This window comes from Leptonychotes weddellii, chromosome 12 (genome assembly GCF_054177405.1).
Source record: "Leptonychotes weddellii isolate Sample4059 chromosome 12, ASM5417740v2, whole genome shotgun sequence".
Taxonomy (NCBI): Eukaryota; Metazoa; Chordata; class Mammalia; order Carnivora; family Phocidae; genus Leptonychotes; species Leptonychotes weddellii.
In genome coordinates, this window is record NC_138380.1 from 41,140,249 (window position 1) to 41,162,336 (window position 22,088).

The 22,088-nt window shown below is 47.9% G+C and overlaps 1 protein-coding gene across 2 annotated transcripts in view; it reads right to left on the minus strand.

The window, feature by feature from the left end:
* Nucleotides 1-22,088, minus strand: part of MINDY4 (MINDY lysine 48 deubiquitinase 4) — a 102,199-nt gene that overhangs the window by 58,183 nt on the left and 21,928 nt on the right. The window lies entirely within an intron of this gene.

Sequence of the window (22,088 nt, forward strand, 5' to 3'; positions counted from 1 at the left end):
TTTCTTCCCTCCAGCATGCATCAATCTGGACTAAAGAAAAATCTTTTTTTTTTTTTTTTAAGAATGCATTAAGAATAACAATATTACCTCACTCTCTGAAAACCCATTTACTAAGTTAAAAAAATGACAGCCCTTTTGAATGTGGCATTGAAATATCTTTTCCTCCAACATCCTTGCAGGGTAAGATAGGATTGAAGTAACAATCGTAATCTTGCCACGCTACGTTCTATTGAATTGGCTTCCTCCTGAAGATGTATGAAGGGGTGTGAGTGGAAGACCGCGGAGGACACACGGTACCAAATCTGTGAGCATGTACTGCTTCGGACTCCGAGTTTCTTGCTCTGGCCCAGAGCGCTGCAACACAGAGCTCCTTCCCCCACCCTCCCAGGCAGCCCTAATCCTCTCCTACCGGGTCAAGACCATGTTCCTCAACTCAAAACCGCAAAATTCCTATGTCTCTACACTACCAGGATTCGGCAAGCGTTCTCTTGGGGACTGGTAAAAACACAAGCTGGAAAGGGGATCTAAGGCCTGGAGGGGCAGTAGAAGGAGGTGAAGGGGGAGGCAGTGCAGATGCTGGGTCACGACCACGGCAATGAGAAACTGCACCTGCACCAGAAGTTTCTGTCCACGTACCCCTCCCACCGCCACTGGCTCTGCCACTAAAGGCTGAGGACCCGAGTCCCACCTCTATCTGTCCCTTCTGTCACTATTCCATCCGGAGACTAGGGCGAGATGCCTCCCCCTTTCTGAAAAGTGAGGATTGAGGCACGGTGCTAAATGGCCTCTAACATCTGCCTTGAAACATCCAATCAGGGAACAGCAGGAGCAAAGACATCTCTGGAACATCCCAAAGGAAAGAACATCTCTCTTGTACCTGTCTCTGCTCTCTGCCTCTTGCTTTCTCACCCAGATCACTGGAATAGCCTCCTCACTGGTTTCCCGACCCCCAGTGTGATGTCCCGCCCCACTCCGGCCCCCCACGTCTTCACAGGGGTATCAAAGGCATCTTTCTATAAAATAAATCTGACCATGCCACAGCCTGGCTGAAATTCTTCAAGGGCTCCCCATCATCATCACCACCACCAACAGTAATATTTATAAAAATGACAATAATAACAGCAAATACTCTCTGACTCCTTTGGTTGTTCCAGGCACTGTGCTGAGTGCCTTGCAAGCAACAAAAGCCATCTGCTTCTCAGGACAGCCTTAGGAAGGAACTGTTGTGCTGAGCCTCACAGAGATCCAGTAATTCTCCCAGTACACAGCAAGTAAGTGGTGGCCTAGGAATTTGAACCCAGGCAATGACCCCAAGGACAAAGACAGCAACCACCACATATACTGCTTCTTTGAAAACTAAAATCCAGGAGGGGCACCTGGCTGGCTTAGTGCATGTGACCCTTGATCTCGGTGTTGTGAATTTGAGCCCCATGTTGGGTGTAGAGATTACCTAAAAATAAAAAATAAATAACTAAAATAAAATCAAATCCAGGCCCATTAAGGTGCCCTACAGGCTATCTCTGAGCTAGCCACCTACCACCCTAGCCCCCTCTCCCTCTGCACCCTCACACTCCACGCACATTCCCTGCAATGCTGAGCTTCCCAGCCTCTGCCTCTATACCTTCTCATAAGCCCTTCAGTTGGGCTAGAATATCCTTCGGCAAACTCACGCTCATCCTCTACAGCCCAAGTGGTATGTCACTTCCTTCTCAACTCCGAACATGCATTCATTCACTTCCTCACCCACTCATCCAGCAAACATGTGGCAGTAATCTGGCAGGCCTGTCTCCCTGCCGAAGGGAGACCCAGGCATGTAAAATAAACAAACATAAATTGCAATTTGACATGCAACGGTAGGCTGAATAATGGCCCCCAAAGATAGCCTGTGAATGGTACCTTATATGGTAGAAAGGACTCTGTAGATGGGACTAAGTTAAGGATCTTAGGATGAATGAGGGTACCCTGGATTACACAAGTGGGAGCAATGTAATTACAAGCGTCCTTGTAAGAGGGAAGCACAGGGAGATTTGACAGGGAAGAGGAGAGGGGCGTGATGCCAGGAGCAGAGATTGGAGGGATGCACTCTGAATATGGACGAGGGCCACAAGTCAAGGATGGGGGTGGCCATGAGAAGCTCCAAAACATCAAAGAAACAGATTCTCCCCTGGTGCCTCCAGAAAGAACGAGCCCTGCCAACACCTTGACTTTAGCCCAGTGGAACTGACTTCAGACCCTGATCCTCCAGAACAGTAAGATAATATATTCACATTGTTTTGAGCCACTAAGTTTGTGGGAATTCGTGACCGCTGCCATGGGGTACTAATACATACTGTGAGAGAAATCACAAGGAGGGACGAAGGACTACGGGATGCTCTTCATCACCTATGTACCCCGCGTGCCCAGCACCCGGCCAGCGCTCCATAAATAGATGCTGAGTACTACAGTGACCCTCACAGAAGCGAGGTGACTCACCCAAGGTCACACAACTTTGAAGTGCCGGAGCCAGAACTTATTAAACCCAGGCCCCGGGCTCCAATTGCTCTCCTTCGTTCCTTCTTCTATGTTATGCTTCCTTCCCCTGCCCAGAGCCCTCCATGGCCTCCTGTAGACCACAGCACAAAATCCAAACCTCCCAAGGAGCCCCCTTGGCTCCTGAGGGCAAAGCCTTGGGGCACGTGGGTGGCCGAGAGCCACGGCCAGAGGGTGGAGATGATGTTCCCGCTGCAAAGGGTACAGCTGGGCCTCTCCCTGGTCATGGGACTTCCACCCAGAGCGCCATCCATCAGCTGCAGAAGCCCAGCTCAGATGCTTTGTGGCCCGTTTCCCATAGATCTCATCACCAGAGGAGACTTCAATTATGCTCACACTTAGGGAATGTGCTTATTGTTCCTTTCATGTGTCCCTTTGTGGCATTAGCATTACAAAGTTTAAAAGGTCAGTTTAAAAGCATGTTCTTGCCTTTGAGTGAAAACTATTATGGAAAACAATGACAACAAGATAAATTAAGGATTCAAAATACTTTTGATGGTGCAGATAACCCAGAGACATGTGTCAGAGTGTCCATCCAGTAAATCCATGGGAGCCGGGCTGTAGACACCCAGCTTGTCTGCCGTGTCTGAGGTCACCACTTCCCACTCAAAGTCCCTTCCTTTTGTGGCCCCGAGGGAGAAGCCAGGGCCAGGGCACTGTGGATATCTGGGGCTCCATGGGGCCAGGACTCAATCCCAGGTAACTGAATCTTGGTGAGGTGGGAAGAGCTACTCAGAGACCTGACTTCTTGTCCCTCTTCCCCCCAACCCCCACCCCCATGCCCTTGGGCAAGTCATTTCCCCTCTGTGGGCATCAGGTGCCTCATCTGTACCTCAGGGGAAGCCTGGGCATGCTCATCACTGTGGGACACAACCAGGTGCAGGGGCTCTGAGAGGCCTGGAGTGCCTGGGCCACACTAGTTTTGAAGATGCTCTCCTGCTTATGCAGCCCCACACTCCGAATATTTCACTAGCTCTTAACATGAAAAGACAAGGAGATGCTCCTTCCTCAATGTTTGACACTGGATACTTGGTTAAATTAGTTAGGGAGTATAAAAGAAAGGTGTCCCACGGGAATAAAGATATTGACTACTTACTATAAATTCTATTTGATGGCAACTCAGAATCCAGTATGAATGGAGTCCAAACTGACCCCACTAATGTGGCACAAGAATCCAGACTATAACACAAAATTTTCCCAAGACAGGGATAGCCCAGCACACCTAACTAAAGCAATGTAAAATTATCTGGAAGGGCACTTCTACAAAGCAGGTCACACAAGATTCCCAGGAAAGAGAGAGAGATTTTTTTTAAGTGCCACTGAAAATATGCTCAAAACAAAGAACTAGTAAAGATATGAGAAAATCATGCACCATAAGAGAAAGCCAGGTGACACAGCAAAAAGGACTCCCAAGAACTTGAGATAATAGAACAACAATCTAAAAGAGGCTGTAATTAGAGTAAGGAAACTTCTTTAACAGGAACGGAAATCATTAGAAAAGAAACAGATACTATAAAAAAAAGAATGGGCAGTTTTGAAAAGTACATACAGTCACAGAAATAAAAAAAAAAAACTCATGGACATAGAAGGATGGTGATTCTAACATATGAAATACATGTTAAACCCCATGAGCCTGCTGCTGGGAGGGGGGTGGACAGGGACGGGTCATGGAAAGCTCTTCTCTGTAGAACACCATCAACTCATAAATGTAAAAGGAACGAGGAAATGATAAAAATTAGACAATCACCATTTTATAAACTCCTAATACGGGAAAAGATTATCAGTGGATGCTAAAACCAGTGGCTGAAACGTTCTTGAGGAACAGGATATTCCTCTAGTCTGAAAGTTACCGATGCCTCATTAATGGCAAAAGGGAAAGTTCCCTTTATAACGATGGAGAGAGGGTCCCTGGGTGGCTCAGTCGGTTAAGCGTCTGCCTTCAGCTCAGGTCATGATCTCAGGGTCCTGGGATGGAGTCCTACATCAGGCTCCCTGCTCGGCGGAGAGTCTGCATCTCCCTCTACCCCTAACCACCTGCTTGTGCTCTCTCTCTCACGCTCTCTCTCTCTTCCACTCTCTCAAATAAATAAATAAATAAATAAATATTTTTAAAAAATATAATGATGGAGAGACTGGCAGAAACCACCTTAATGGAGTGATCCAACTTAGCATCAGCAGAAATCACACAAACTGATAATCTGTCCTCCTGACGTGATGTAATGGGAAATATGCAACATCACATATGTACTACCCTTGCCCTAAACATGTTTAACATAAACCTAATAGCGAAACAGACATATCTAGAATGTAGTCTTTCTATAAGACAACAAGACTACACTCATGAAAAACTAAAAATGGACGGGAAATTGTTTGATATTAAAAGAGACTAGAGAGACACGGCAACCAAATGTGGGTAGATCCTTGAATGGATCCTGGATTTAAAAAACTAATGCCTGGGGGTGCCTGGGTGGCTCAGTCGGTTAAGCATCTTACTCTTGATTTTGGCTCAGGTCATGTTCTGAGGGTGGTGAGATTGAGCCCCGCATGGGGCTCAGCACTGACTGTGGAGTCTGCTTAAGATTCTCTCTCTCTCTCCCCACTGCCTCTCCCCCCACCCACTTGCTCTCTCTCTCTTTAAAAAAAAAAAAAAGAGAGAGAGAGAAAAGAAAAGAAAAGAAAAAAGAAAACACTAAAGCCTAAAAGGAACATTTTGGAGCCATGTGGGGGAATTTGATTATGGGTCTTATATTAGCTGATGTTATGGAAACTTCTTGGGCGTGTTAATGGTACCATGGTTAGGCAGGAGAATGTTCTTGTCCTTAGGAGATGCAAGCTGAGATATTTAGGGGTGACATGCCATGGTATCTGAATTTTACTTTCAAAGGAATCATCAAAAATGTGTGAGTCACAGGGGCGCCTGGGTGGCTCAGTTGGTTAAGCGTCTGCCTTCAGCTCAGGTCATGATCCCAGGGTCCTGGGATCGAGTCCCACATTGGGCTCCCTGCTCTGAGGGGAGCCTGCTTCTCCCTCTCCCTCTGCTGCTCTCCCTGCTCACTCTCTCTGTCTCTCTAATAAATAAATAAAATCTTTAAAAAACATGTGTGTATTACAAATACATATACTATACGTGGGGAGGGGAGAAGAGAAGAAAGAGCGAAAAAAACAAGTGTGACAAAGTCCTAGGATTTCTGAGTGTAGGTGAAGATGGCATGGGTGTTCATTTTTCAATTCTTCCAACTTTTCTATAGGTTAGATCTTCTCTAACATTGGGGGGAAACTTGGGGTAAGCTTCAACAGGAGATGGGATAGAATGAAGAGATAATAAATTACTAGGAGTTATCAGATGACATGACCTGAATGCAACTCAACCCCAAGAGAGAAAACATGTGAAAGAGCAAAGAAGAGATGTGGAGGGGGGGAAGCTTTAATTCCAATGCCCATCTAAAAGGAGTTCCAGAAGGAAAAATAAAGAGGGTATGAGAAAGGAGATTATGGAAAAGATAATGGCTAACAACTCAGCAGATATGAATCCTCACAGAAATCTAAGAAGCCTCAAATGGCACATGTGGAAATCAATGCACACCTAGATATGTCATCTTGAAACAACATATTAATGACAATGAGAAAAATCTTAGCAGAAAGGCAGATTATCTATAAACAAAAATTACTTTAACAAAAGACATCTTTAATATTCAAAATATTAAAGGTAAGGTCAAAATGAAGGCATTTTCAGACAAAGACTGAAAACGTTTACCATCACAGACCTTCACTGAAGAAACCACTCACGGACTTACTTTAGCAAGAAGGAAAGTGAACCCAGGAGAAAAGAGCAGGACCAAGGCAATGACGAGAAAAGAAATCTTTAAACATGTAGATAAACCTAAATGAGAGCTGATGATAGAAAAAATAACAACAATAGCAACTAATTAGGGAGTAGTTAAAAACACAGGGATAATACTAGATGATGATTATACACATGAAATGTGGGAACGGGAAATGAGCAGCTGAAGCTTTCTAAAATCCTTGTATTTTTTGAGGGAGTAGAGAGACTGATTAAACTGAAACTTTAAGCCAATTATGATAAAAAAAAATTTTAGGAGTAACTGCTAAAATAGTAAAAGCATAATCTATAACGTCCAATCAGAAAGCCCAAGAAGAAAAAATAAACACCACTTGATTCACAAGAAAGTGCCACTGTGGAAAACAGTTGGGCAGTTCCTCAAAAAAGTTGACTATAGAATCACTGTATGACCCTGCAATTCCACTCCTGGGTATGTACCCCAAAGAAGTGAACCCAGGGACATGTGTTCATAGCAGCACTATTCTCTATAGACGAAAAGTGAAAACAACTCACGTGTCCACCAACAAATGAGTGGATAAACAAAATGCGGTATATTCATGCAATGGAATATTATTCCACCATAAAAAGGAATGAAGAACTGACATGTGCTACGACATGACGAGCCACAAAAACATGATGCTGAGTGAAAGAAGCCAGAGACAAAGGGTCATGTATGGTATGATTCCATTTATGTGAAACACTGTTGATTGCGGGTTGCTGGGGGTGAGGGAATGGGAGGAATGGGGAGGAAACTGCTTGGTAGGAAGAGATTTTACTCTGAAGAGAAGGAAGTATTTTCGAAGTAGACAGTGATGGTTATACAACACTGTGAATGTGCTAAAAGCCACTGAATCGCTCACTTGAAAATGGCTAATTTAAAAAAAAAAGAAGAAAGGAAAAGAAGAGGAAAAAGGAAATAAAGAAAAAGCGTATGGCAAAATGAAAGTACAGAATACAGATGAATTCAAGTGTATCGGTAATTATAATAAAAGCAAACAAACTCAGCTTGCCAGTTAAAAGACAGAGACACACAGATTTTTTTTTTTTTAATTCGCAATATGATGTTTCACAAGGTACATGACACAAAAGGTGAACCATGCCACATGGGAGAATAGAGATCACTTGTGGGCCAACCATTTAAAAGCCAATGTAGTTAATACTGTATCATCAGATTAAAAATAGACTCTGGAATAAAAAGCATTATCAGTGATAAACCTACTTGTTACAGAACAACAAAAGGAATGATGCAACAGGAGAATTCGGTCATGTTGGACCTCTATAAAATGGGGTTCATAACAGTCCCACCTCAAAAGGCTGTGCTGAGCATTACACAAGTCTGTCCAGCAAGTGCTGAGAACAGCGTCCGACACGGAATCGCTCCACGTTCGCTGATGTGAGGATGATGGTGGTTATGAGACTAGTAGCACCTTGATTCCAAACAGCTAAACTTATCAATACAAGTGCAAAAATATGAACTAAAATAACAAACAACTGCATCGGCCATGAGTTTGAGGACAATCTTGGCCAAGTAGAGATGCAAGAATATTTTTTTTTTTCTTTTTTTTTTTTTTTTTTATTCTTATGTTAATCCCCATACATTACATCATTAGTTCTAGATGAAGTGTTCCATAATTCATTGTTCGTGCACAACACCCAGTGCTTCATGCAGAACGTGCCCTCCTCAATACCCACCACCAGGCCAACCCATCCTCCCACCCCCCTCCCCTCTAGAACCCTCAGTTTGTTTTTCAGAGTCCATCTTCTCTCATGGTTCGTCCACCCCTCCGATTTCCCCCGCTTCATTCCTCCCCTCCCGCTACCTTCTTCTTCTTCTTTTTTTTTCTTAACATATCTGAGATGCAAGAATATTTTAACGTTAGAGAATCTAATAATGGAATTCACACCAACAGAGGGGACAAAGGGAAAATAATCTCAACGGATGCAGCAAAAACATTTGATAAAAAATACTCACGTGCACTTTAAAAATAAAAACTTCAGCAAGCTCCAGGGACCAGAAGCGTTCTGCTTTACTTGATATATACGTATTTCAGCCTGGCAGAACATGCCAGCACGGAAGCAAGCATCCGTGCTGCAGGCAGTAGCCATCCAGGCTGCTGTCCTGCCCACAAGACTGTGGAGGAGGCTGTCCTATCCCATCCTGGAAACACACTAGAAGCAGTGTTACAAGGCCAGTGAAACTGGTGAGCCGGGGCCAGGTTTCCCCGTGTAGGGTCAGCACTCTTGCTACTACCCCGCCTCTAACAGAACCTCCTTTTGGAAATGAACAACAGGGCTGGATGGTAACGAAGCAGAGAGTTGCTCCATCGGCAGGGGACACACAGGAATTGGACAGACAGGCCACAGGACTAGCTTGCGCTGGAAAAGACTGGCATCGCTTCGAGTTGTAACTGCCCTGAGTCTCAGCTTCTCTTTGGCCAGAATCGTCTTTGCGGGGCTACAAGGACCAGAACAGGGAGTGATTCCGGGCTCCAGCTCTTGGGACCCAGCCCTTCCCCACCTGCAGGCCCTTCTTGGACGTGTGGGGGTGGGGAGTGGGCAGCAAGTCCTTAGGGTGCGCCCTCAGAAGACCTGCTGTGTTACATTCCTTTCCCATAGCCCCATGCTTAAAGGCTCTCCTTAAGGGACTGAACTTACTGAACTTCGGGAGGGAGGAGCAAGACTTAATGAGGCAGATCCCTGAGGGCAAGCTGATTTAAAAAGAACTCTTCTAAAAAGTTGAAGTTCTCCACAGAAGAAAAGATTCTTTTCACTTTCCTGCTGTTTCTCTTCAGCGTCCCACAGGGGCTCAGCAAGCTCCCCCAGATAAAGGGACAGAATCAGAATCGTGGTGACTTCGGCTGTGAAGAAGCTTGGGAGTCACCTTGTGTAACCCTGGTTTGACAGATGAGGAGACTGAGCTCTGGGGAGAGGAAGGGAGCTCCTCACGTCCCAGATGTTCAGCCCTGTGGGATCCATGCCCCAACCTTGGGAAGCACCCTATCTCCCTGGCCAGCCCACTCGACAGGCATTTTTTAAATGAAGCCCGAAAGAACAGGAGGCCTCGTTAAAGGTCGGGCTATTGGGAAGTCACCGGGGACACTATCCCAATGTTTAACCGACTCAGTTTCATACCCGGCCCCTGCCAGCGCTTGAACTGCTGACCTTGAACGTATAATAGCAATCTTTTTTTTTTTTTTTTCCCTCTCTCTTTTCTTTTTTCTTAAGGATGTGGAAAACTTGACTAGAATTGCCTGGTCTGACATTTCCTGTGAGAAAGCATTCTGCTTGGAATACTGTGAAAGCAATCTGCCTTAACAATTCAATCCAAATAAATTATCTTCCTGAAACTACTGAAAACACTTAATTGGGAATTGGGCTGCATACCCAAGTCTCTCTCATCCGGGTGCATGATGACGAAGGTTGGACAAAGATAGGGATCGCCCGGTGAAGACAGATTTGGGGGAAGGGAGGGGTCACTGATGGCCCTGCATCCTCCTGGAAAAGCCATCGGCTCAGCCTGTCTAGCTGGAGAGAACACACGTACTCCGGCCTCCCGGACCATTGTTCTTTGGGGATGATGATTTCTCAGCTTAACTCTCTTTCCGTGTGCGCCCTTCCCCACAGGCTTTGGCATGCACACCTAATGAGAAGTGTGCAGAGCGAGAGCAAAATCTGAAACCAAGTCCAGCATTTCTCTTTCCTTGAGTCAGGCCGGATTCTGGCACATTCCAGGAACAGAGAAGAAGTGTACCCAGTTACCAAGACATCAGACTGGGAGGGTTCCCTCAAGGGCACACAATTCACAAAACAAAACTGTACTAGGTGTGACCTTCCCTCGCATTATTCTCCCCTTCTTTCAATTGGCACAAGGTCTTAGTACACAACTGGTATTTAATGGATGCCCTGTCTGAAAGCTGAGAAGTTCTCAGAGTTCACCTAGCTATGGCTCGTCCATCTGGAAGGGCTAGAAAGGCCCATCGAGATCATCCAGTCGAATCCCGCAGCCCTCTCAGGGGGTAGGGGCGGGGTGGGTGTGGAGCTTTTGCCAAGGCCCCCTGGGTAATGGGCAAAGCCGGAAATAGAATGTTAGGCTCCAGGCTCTTCATCTCAGTTCATTTTCATCTACTGGATGTTGGAAGCACGGATTGCACTTCCTTACGACCCGAAAGCATTAGGGCAGGTTGGCTGTTCTTCCGTTCAAGCCGCTAACGGGGACTTGCGGCTCTCCCAATTCCTACCTCCCTGCCCTTTTCACAGGCTACACTCTCCTGGGTGTGGCGGAGCTCAGCTCCCTGAGGAGACTGGTGCCGAGAGGCAGATTTTGCTCAACAGGCAGTGAAAATGTACGTGGAGCTGATGTTTCTCCAGGGAAAGAAAAACATCCTCTTGAAGGAAAGTGGTGTCTATGCAGTGGTTCTCTGGAGCATGGCCAAATCCACTGAACCATTCATTCACCTGAGCTATGCAGTTCATCAGGCAGAATGTTGCTAGCCCATGATCTCCCTTGGTCTTGCCTCCTCCCCGCTGCCCACCAGCATGTGGCTGCACAGCTCAGCCAAACCCGACCACCGTGAGATGCTGGATGAGCCCAGTGGCTAGGGCCAGAGCTAGAGACGTGACGTGGTGCCTGGCGCATGCCACGGGGGCCCCCCGGTTTGAGCCCCAGACTGCACACCCAGCAAGTGGGATCACAAGCCTGCCTCTCATTAGGGCTCCTGGCATCAGAGTGAGGACCCAACGGCATGGCTCTACCAGAGACAAAGATTAGCCCTGGCCCTGCCCTCCCCAAGGCTGGTATGAGAGCCCAGGATGGAAAGGATTGCCTCGACAACCTTGGCCCTGTGCCAGGGAGTCTAAAGTCACACTTGGAGTTATAAAAGGAAGGTTCTGACGGGCTGCCTGAAAGACATTACATAAGAGTTGCCACCAGTTTCCAGGGTGGATCGGGAAGCTGTGTGGAGATGTTTACTTAGCTGCTACTAAGGGAAGCTGTTTGGGGCACTGTCCCTGCCCTGTTACTGTCCTATTAAAAACCCACACATCCAGGGAAGGAGCTGTCCTAACGAGAGAGGTCAACTTTCTCGGAGTCCCATTAAGCAGTGAAATCCACTTGGGTTCTGTTTGGTTAAATATGCCAAAGAGTGGCTTAAGACAAATTCTGGGATGAAACGTCTCCATTTTGCACACACAACACTCTCCCCTGCACAAGCAGTAATAAAAGAGCCATGAGCCATCGGGCTAAAACACTGTCTGGGTGCTTTAACTCCTTATTAATCTTAAAATAGAGAAATTTGGGTTCATTTACTTTTAGAAAAGGTGAGGAGGTTTACACATCAATAACACTTCTTTTTGAAGCTCATGTCTCGCCCCCAAGTGGTTCTGGGTGGATATTCACCTTCCCTGGTGAATAACCATTTTCTTTCCTGTGACATTCTAAGGGTTCTAAATGTTCTCTAGCCTTGTCCTAACAATAATAATTATTTACCTGGGTGTCTATATCTACTTCACCAAGCACTTGCAAACCATCGTTTTCAACTTCATTCTCACTAAAAGCCTACATGGGAAGCAGCATTTTCACAAACGAGGGCAATAAGGCTCAGAAACCTGGAAATGGTCCAACACAAACCAGTCCACGACACACAGGCCCATGATGAAGTGAGGAAAATACACAGCAATACAGTGCATCTTTCACATGGACTGATGTGTTCATTTTAAACACTGGAATTTTATTTCAAGATTATATCTATATTTAAATTTCATGAAATTGGTTTTAATGTTCTTACTTAGCCAGAAAATCAATAGCAGCAACAAGTTGAATAGCATCTGATTCACGGTGACGTTAACAGGGCTCAAGCTTCAGGGACCCTCACTTGGACAGGCCCCTTCCAAGAAGCCCAAGTGATGTGCTGGCATGGTCTTCTATTTTTATAAAATTTGCAAGAATGAGATACTTTTATATTCTTTGTCTTAAAGAGGCCACTAAAACCGTGTATGTTTCAGGCCCTCCACCTCTGGAGCTGAACCAAATTGGTCCCCCCGGGGTTTTTTTGTTTTTGCATTTGTTTATATTTTGCTGACCTATGAACTCCCCATAACCCACTGTGCCAGATGCCTGACACAAAGTCTCCTTTGACCCAGAGACCCTGTCATTGTCTTGCCCTAGTTCATATAGCGAAAGGCCCAGCCAAGACTGGCTCTTGGAACATCTCTTTCTTCCACCCCACATCGCCCCATTATGAGAAAGGAATCTTCAGGAAATTTTGACCTACTCCAAAAGCACAGAGGACAGGCTGTGGTCTGGAAATTTCTTAGAAAAAAGAGAAAGAAACCTGTTGCTTTAAAACCAAGTTGGCGTTGCTAACTTTGAGCATTACACCACTCATACACATAAAACCAGAGAGCTGCAGAATTTCCATGGGTGGGCCAGCCCCAACTCAGGACAAGCACACCCTGAGCTAAAATTAGATGTGTCTCTGAGCCAGTTAGGCAGTCTTCCCTGGTGCCTCTTCTGACAGCTGTTTTCACTTGAAATGGGGTGTGAGGGCCCCTGGGTCCCAACCAGCATGGGTCTCCTCCCTCCCCACCCCCTGGAGTTACCCCTTTGCCTCTAATGAGAGTTCCCAGCTATTCCACACAGGTGGCCCCTGGGCAGGGAGCCCAGCAGGCAGGGGTATTCAGTGGGGAGCTAGGATGCTGCTCAAACGTAGGGAATCCACGCAGGAACTTTCTACGAGCCCTAAAGCATAGGAGCACAGGGTCCACCTTACACGGAAGTCAGGAAATAGGGACTTGGAATTTTAGCACAGGGCAAGTATTCCTTCCCAGCTCCTCAAGAGGTAACGAACTAATGTGAGTTTGTAAGCACACTCTCTTTTCTACTTAACAGAGAAACTTCTGCAGAAGGGGAACGAAGCCCTTTGGCAAGGCTCTGGCTTCCCTGGTTTCTAAGGATCTGAATCCAAATGACACAAGAATGAGACCGAAAGCACACACCCTCTGAAACCCCCTAGAGCGCTCGCTGCTCCAGGCTGCACCCCTCTGCCACTGTTACCTGTCCCCAGGGGGGTGGGCGTGCGGGGGCCTACAGACGGCAGCCCCTTCTGGATTGTGTGGGCGAGAAATGGCCCCAGCAACACAGCCAACAGGAAGAGCTTTGACCAAAGGTATCTGGAGCTTTTTCCAGAACAAATATAAAAACCATGTGAAGCAGCTGGACCCACGTCAGGCAGTCTCCTGTTGGAAATGTCACGTTGAGTCTCACGATGTGGGTGTGATCAAAGGATTGGAAGTTTCGAGAAAACATCCAGAGGGTCGGCAGAGGGAAGACACAGCCAGCTTGTACTGCCAGGCTGTGGGTGTACAGATTCCAGTCCTAGCAGCGTGGGAAGGGGAGGATGGATGTGGGGAGACAGGGTAGGAATCACCACCAGGACGACACCGGAAGAGTCTGCTTTCTGTGCATCTGGACCGTATGCATGAACTATTGTTTCTATAATAGCCACTAAGTGGTTTCTTGGAGGTCAAAGGGCTTGAGGATGCCCATAGGTAACAGGGAAGGGGCCGCCACACCTCTCACCAGGCATGTTGGGGTGTTCCCTAGCTGCTTCTTGGGCTAGCCTTGTGTTTTATGTCATCACCTCGCCCAGATTCCAACCCTTAGGGACACACTACGACCTTGTTATACTACTTTAGGATCTTTACTGAGAGACAAAAGATAGATTCTATTGACTACCCATTTTTCCTATTTTTCCTATGTGTGTTTCCCATTTTTATTTTGAAAAATATTAAACCTACAGGAAAACTGAAAGAATATAATACAATGAACATCCGTATACCATTCACTTACAGAGACAAATGAACATTTACCGTATTTGCTTTTCCCCTCTCCCTCTGTCTCTCGCTCTCCCCCTTTCCATTCCTCCTCCCTCCAAACACATGCATACACACAGAAACACACACACTTTCTTTTTTTCTGCTGAACCATCTGAAAGTGAGTTGAAAATATTATAACGTCATCCCTAAAGAGTCCAAGCCTGTATCTCCTAAGAACAAGGACAGTCTCCTACAAAACCCGTGTGGGGTTTATTTGCATGAGAACACTTTTTAAAACAAGGATTCTTGTTTAGGCTCTCCCACATCCTGGCGTCTGGTAAGTGCACCTTTTGGAGTTATTTTCTTTTAAAAGATGGATGAATCCATCGTAATGTCTTTATTAAATGGGCCAGCTTTGCCTTTGGTTTTTATCTAAAAAGGATACTTTCAACTTCTTTTTTCTTCTTTTAAAATATTCCCAGGAGCGTACTGGGTTTTAAAGGATCCCTGACCATCCACATCGAGGCTAGAAAGGGAGCTGAGATTTGTCAGGATGCTGGGAGGGGGTCGGGGGTGTGGGGGAGACTCTGGGTTGTAGAACCCAGATGGATTTCCTTGACTTCTGCGGGCACTGGTTCTTAGACACTTGTCAAAATGCCCTTATAAGTTTATCTGCCTTCTATAGAGTAGCTTCTGGACTGTGAATGCTCAGTAGGCCATTGCTCCATGAGGAGATGAACATGAAATTATGAAGGTGATTGTAAGCCCTGAAAAAGAGCCTCCAGTCTCAGAGGATGGCAGAGAACTTGGTCATGGTTTCCATTCAGAGACTTTTCTGGTGGGTTGATTTTTTTTTTTTTTTTTCTCATTCAAAAGAAATTTTACCCAAAGGCAGAAAAGCTGAACAAAGTGACACTGGGACCAAACGAAGCACCACTACCAGTGACAGGAATGCCATCCTCCTCTCATGGACTTCCCACTTCTCTTCATTATTTTCACAGAACCGAAAGAAGCCCTGGGGCCCCCCCGTGTGGAAGCCTTGACATGGAGGACCCCAGCCATAGGGGTCCAGCCAAGGGCAGCTTACCATGTCCCCCACTGTCCACACCTGGCCTAGGGAGAACTTCTAGAAAAGAGAAAGGCAGGAGCGCATATCTGTTTCAACCTCCAGAGCTTTCAAATGTTGGCCCAGCCTCACCTTGGCCTTCAGTGCAAAGGGGAAGAAATGCCTAATGGAAGGCAAATTTAATCCACAAATACTCCCTGAAGACCTACTAGGTGTCTGGCCCCCATGACAGAGACCTGTCCTGAGGCACAGGAACCAGGCCATGCTCTTGTCTTCACTGCCTTTGGCCATGGCCCATACAATAGACCTAAACATTTCTCTCTGACCATCATAACCTCCCATAATCTGGCTCTAAGCTTACGTCTCATCCCTTTGTTAAAAAATTTCCATTTATTCAGGAATACATCCATCCACTTAAGAAACAGGGTGTTTTGGATAACCAAATACTAGGAAAGAAAGCTAGCATTCGTTAACTACTGTGGGCCAAATATTTTATATACATTATTTCTTTTGTTCTTCGTAACAATCCCATAAAGGTAGGTATATCATCCCATTTCTTAGATGAAGAAACTAAGCCACAAAGAGATGAACAAAAACACTGTGCCCAAGGTCACCCTGTTAGTGAGTGGCAAATCTGTCCAATTCTAAATCTCAGCTTCTTTCAAGCTCACCACACTGAGACCTGTTAAATCTGTTAAAGATGGGGAGCCATATTTCGAAGTCTCAGAATTCAATAAAATGCCATGTTTTCCAAACAGCAGTCCTCAATAACTTAACAAAGCTTTGCTTAATTGGAATAAACTTCAAATAACTCAAAAACTTTGCTGAGCAGAACTGGCTCTTCCACCGGGGATTTAAAAGCTACTTTGAGAACTTGTAATGCCCCGGGCCCATCATCACAATATCAATTACCATTACGAAGTATGGCAGAAAATCAATCTTGATACTGTCTGTGCAGCCCTTCCCAGACCCCGCCCAAGGACACACTTCCTGCCTCTCAGAGTCTCTGTGAATGGCCAATTTCTCCTCTGTGGCTGGCGCCCAGCCCTGGGCTTACAAACACGCTCACATCTCTCCCATCCTGGAAAAAGGACCCTGTTCCCTAACCCTCCCCCTTCTTGAGCTGCCATCCTGTCCCTTCACCTCTACACTTTTAAAAAGTTCCGTATTCTCCCTATCTGACCTCACCCACGCTATTCCTCACGCTGGCGCAGTTGACCTTCTGCCCCCAATATCCTACTGAAAGAGCTCTCTCCAAAGCTACTTCTGTCATGTGACCTGGTGACCTGCCCAACCTCCCCGAAGGGTCCAAAGCTGTCAAGTTCCTGACCCTCTCTTCTCTCACCTCCCTGGTTCTCCTCCTGCTCTGACCATTGCTTTTCCTTATCACACCAAACACATCGCTCTCCCCTGCAGGATTTGGACCCAGGTGCCTTTATCATGCACCTTTGGCGGTGTCCATCCCTCCAAGGACATCAGCTTTTGGTCCCATGCCAGCCCTTCCCAGATACTTTTCATCCGACATTTCCCAGGATCTGCATTTCTGTCCCACCCCTGACTGTGGAAACAAAAGCTCAGCCGGACATGCCCAGGATCCGACCCCTCATCACCTCGTGACCCAGCCAGTACCTCCCCTTTGGGTCCCCATCTCTGCTCCCTGCACACCCAGCCTCCCACAGCTAAGTCCTATGGGTTCTCTTCCCAGGTGCCCTGCTCCTCGCCCCGCTGCCACAGTCAGCTCAGAGCCCATACCGCCTTCTAGGTCTGGCTCCTGCAACCGGTCGTCCTGCTCAGGCCTGTAGCGCCCCTGGACTAATCTTCCTGAAGCACGACTCTAACTGATTTTTTAAAAAAACAACACCCACATAACTGAAAACTTGAGAGACTTTTCTATCCCTCTATTGCTCTATGAGCCAGCTCTCAAGGCACAGTCTGGTCCTCCAGTCTCCTCTCCCCCTGGTCCCGACACATGCCCTCGGTTCCAGCTACACCAACGCACCCACCTCTTTGCCTTTGTTCACACTGTCCCCTCAGCTTGGGATGAGTCTGCTCCCTGAACTGTCAGACCAACTCTCTAAGGTCTCACCAATGTCAGCATCCCAACACCCCTTCTTCCCAAGACAGGGGCCTAAGGATAGTGGTTAAGACTGAGGCTCCTAGAGCCAGACTGTCTGCATGAACTCAGACTGGTCAGTTACTCTGTGCCTCAGTTTCCCCACCTATAAAATGAAGCCAATAACTCTCCCAGTGTGGCTGTCAGGATTAAATAAGGTAACACATCTAAGGCTCTTACCACAGGACTTGCCAAATGTGAGTACTCAATAAATATCAAGAGCTTCATTATCCCTGAAACAATCCAGACCCTAGCTCCATGGCTCTCTGCCCTTGTCCCCTTGTCACTTGCCTTTTTTTAATCCTGTAGGACAGTCATTTGCATGGATGTCTCAGCTTCTGTGGGGCAGGAACCTATCCATCACCTCTCTCTCCAACACTATTCGAACAAGCAAGGCACACTTCATAAATGTTTTGTTGAACTGAATTAAGTAACACGCATTTAGATTGAGATCAAAAACTGTTTACTCTATTAGGAAAAGGCTCCACTTCTGAGGGGCCCATGGTTACAAAAGTGGCCTCAACAGGAAATGGAAGGAATCCTATGGCTTTAGTAACTTCTTGTGGAATGAGCAGAGAAAACAAAGTAGAATTTTCTGGAATAAGGCACACACATGGAATCCAGCTATACAGGAAACTGCCCTGGCAGGTCATCTTTGTGATTTGAAGAACTCTGACCAAAATGCCCCTGACAGAACTCGGGATCAAAGACCATCTTTCTACGGTAGAGGCACCAGCCTGAGTGAGTCACAGCAGTGTTCCAGCCCACGGCTGCTGTTTGGGAAAACCAGCTGGGGGGGTCACAAAGGAAGGTCTCCTCCATCAGAACAGAAAGGGATTTGGCAGGGGAAAGACATCAGCTCTCTCTGCCCCAGCAGTCAGCCTATCAGAGTTATCCTCAGGGTGCTAACAAAGATGCTCATCTTTTCCCTAAATCACAGTGCCTTCCCAATCCTTAGGGAAAGCTATGAGTTTAGGCTCTCTTCTCCATAAGCCCCCATACGTGCACATCACCCAAAACTGCCTGCAAATACAACAGGACCCGAGACACGCCCCAGGAACAAAGGGCTGAGGAAAAGTAAGAGAGCTGCTTTAGCTTTGAGGAACGAGATTCCCAGGGATACCAGCAAGTTTTTTCAAGAAATCTCAAGCTTGGAGGAAAGTGGAGAAGAGAGATGAGTATGTCCAGGTACAGAAGTGAGGCCTTTGGCTATTACCCAACTGGGCTATTCCAACCCTGCTCACCCTTCAAGGCCCAGCCCAAGAGCACCCCCTCCTCTAAGACCCTGTGGCACCTGAGTGGGCACCATCCACCTAGCCTGGCAGAGATGTTGCCTGCTACTTTTAGGTCTTCTTCTGTCTGCAAGATCACTCATCCACTCCTCTGCACGTTCCTTGAGTGAAAGGAAGACCTCACACTTCACTTTCCTCTCCTCAAGGCAAAGCCAATAATTCAGCTCCATCCCATAAGTGTGGAACAATTCTGAGCAAAGCTGAGGGAGGAAGGGCCACAGAGAACTCACTGCCATACTCAGGCAGCTGACAGTCCAGCAGGGAAACAAGGCGGCCTGTCAGCTCTCTTCAGTGTGGCATGTGCTGTGAGGAGTATGAGAAGGGGGCCATGTCCAGGGGTCGGAGCAGGGAAGAGATCTGAAGAAGCTTCCTAAAGAAGGTAACATTCAAAAATGACTTAAATATAGGACATCACAGTTGTAATGGGTGGGGCTGGTGGGTTGGTTAGATGGATGGTTGGTTGGTTAAATGAATGTATGAATGAAAAAAATGAGTGAGTCAATGAATGAATACCAACAAATGAACTTGAGGATAAAGTCTGAATTGTTCCAATTCTACTTAAAATTATCAGTTTAAGCACTGCAGATGAGCCATGCTGAGAATGCGTGCCCCTTAAATGCCACACCCTAAATGCCTTGCTTGCTTCACTCTCATCCGGCCCTGTCGCGGCCTCTAGATAGACCTCGCTTTGCAGTTCTGGTAGCCAGGGTCTAGGGAGCTAACTGGCAGACCAGCAATAAGCATGATGGAGTGAGGGGGAAAAAAGCACCCAGGAAGAAGAATCTCCATATACTTCCCCTGCTGATAATCATCGCCCAAAAATTACCCCTGAGCCCTAACAGCCTCCTTCCATCCAGCAGCAGGGCTTCCCCTGCACAGAACAGCTTCTCAGTCTGTGTGCCAGTGACGTGCGCCCTGGGCAGAGCTGGCAAGGGCCAGATGTGGCCAGAGGAGGATCTCGGAGCTGTCACTCTGATGTCCAGAGAGGGACAAAATGAGACCACTCACCCCTCCAAGAAGATGTGCAGACGTGCTCTCACCTCTTTAGCCACACTCTGGAGGATCTCAAAGGGAATCTGGAGAAGTCTCTCTGCCCCGGGAGATGCACTGGACAGAAGACCCGGGCGCTCCAGAGCCGAAGCTACCCAGCAGCTAGTTACCGTGCAGGGTAGGGGCATCTAGCCCCGTCCCGCATGGCTCCAAGTGGCCTGTAACATGCATGGGAGCAGTGTCTCATATTTACTCTCCTGCACATGCTAGGAAGAGGACCGCATCCAGGAGAGAGAACTGGTATTCCACCGTGGACGGGGGGCACACACGTAGGGGAGATGTGGGGGAGAGGTGCGAAGGAGAACCAGCTGAGCACGGGGCAGCCGTACCCGACGCAGAAGAGAGGTCCCCGGAGTCAGCTATGAAGGGGGAGCTGGACTAGCACGGGAGCCCCGGGCAGGCCACCTGTCCACACGGGGCCACTGGCACCCAGCAAGCCGCTGCGTGTTGTGCATGTTTCAAGAGTCAGCTAATTCCGAACCTTTATAGTCTGACATAAAGTCCAAATAATGTGCAGAGACAAATTAAAATGGGAATTCCACCCATTACTCATCCCATGCGGTGCAGATGTTCTCAGACTCGGGATGCTCGGGTATGGGGAGTAGTCAATAAACCACAAATACCACATCCTCGGCTGAGCCCCTGCCAAGCCCCAGACGGCATTACTCATTCCCTATCAGGACGCGGCCAGGCATCTGTGTGCCGGCCGGCCCGCTCACGATCGGCCCGCTCATGATGGGAGCCTGGGAGGGGCAAGTGACCCAGAAAGGGCTGGGATTCACTCATCTCTCCTCCATGCACTGTCCTTGGTAGGAATCTGGTGAGTGCCTGCTGAATGAAATCACCAGCAAGGGTTGCTGGAGCCCAGAAGATGGATGAAGATCTGCCGCCACCTACTGTCCATTCTGCAAAACCCGAAAAATCCGCCGGGGGCACCCCTCATGTTAGTCACTAAGTCCTGGAATCGACACAGAGACAGGGTCACTGATACTTTGGGGCCATGGCGGTGTCTAGAGTCACATTCCTCACCCGATGTTACTGCCTCACCATGAAGTCTTTGCCTTACACGTGGCCTCTCCAAGCCCAAGGCCCCCTTGCCCCATCAGCAGCTCTCCCTAACCGCTCCAATCTTCCGCTGCCCTGAGAGTGCCACGATCTAGCACCCGAGTATGGAAAGCTTCACGGCAGGCCCTGGGCTTCAGAGGCAGGGAGCCATCCCCGCCTTCTGCATCCCTAGCGGTGAGTGCGGCACCAGAAAGGGCTCTGGAGGCTCCTCCCGTCTGACTGATACAACAGGAGGTTACCAGCCATGAAGCCAGTGATGGTTCGCTGCAGTATCAGGATGGGAGGGGCTGCCTGTGGGCCTGAATCGGGCTTCATGCCAGTCTCCCCTCTAGGGTCTGTCTGCCTGGCCTGCCTCACCAGGGCATCCTATGCACCAGAGGTGATGTCCATGAACAGGCTCTGCAGCTTGTCTGTTGTAACACCAGGGGCTGGGCGAGTGTACAAGGAGCCACGAGAACGACAGAGAAGACGCCGGTGGCCCGCCCAGACCCCCTTGTCTCAGCACGCCCATCTCAGCTGCTGTCCGTGTTGGCTACTAACGCCTCCCAGCTGCGTCCGTCTTCACAGAAACGCACTTTGCCAGACTCACGCAGGACGTGGCGCAGTGCCCACTGCAGCCCAGGATGGGCAACCCTTAGCCCATGACTGACATGGGAAAAAAAGCCCTCTCCTAGCCTAATGGTGGGGCAGCTCTGGGTCAATTCACCCTCTCAGCTCCCTGTGGGATCCGACTGAGGCCCCACATCCTAGCTGAGACCTTCCCCTGCCCTGGCCTGCTTCCCCCACTGCCTTTCTCCTAAGAGCGCCCCCAGTAATTACATGCAACTGACCCTCCATCGCAGGCTGGGCTTCTACAGCACTGGTTCCCCAACCTCAGCCTGGAGCACATCACCTGGAGGACTTGTTAAAACACACTCCTGGGGGTCCCTGGGTGGCGCAGTCAGTTAAGCATCCGACTCAGTTTCAGCTCAGGTCGTGATACCAGGGTTGTGAGACAGAGGCCCATGTCGGGCTCCAAACTCAGCGAGGAGTCTGCCAAAGTTTCTCTCTCCCCTCCCTCTGCCCCTCCCTGCACTCGTGTTCAAGCACACTCAGTCTCCCCCCACCCCACCTCAAATAAATAAATCTTTAAAAGCACACACACACTGCTGGGCTTCATCCCCAAAGTTCCAAGGCCCTATGGCTCAAGCTGCCTGAGGGGACACGCATTTGCTCAAAGGCTCTGGCCCCTAGAGACTGTTGCTGTGGCCACTGCCGTGGGCTGAATCCCCAAGGGAGGCCAACAATTCCTCTCAATCTCATGACCGTGATGGCACTGGG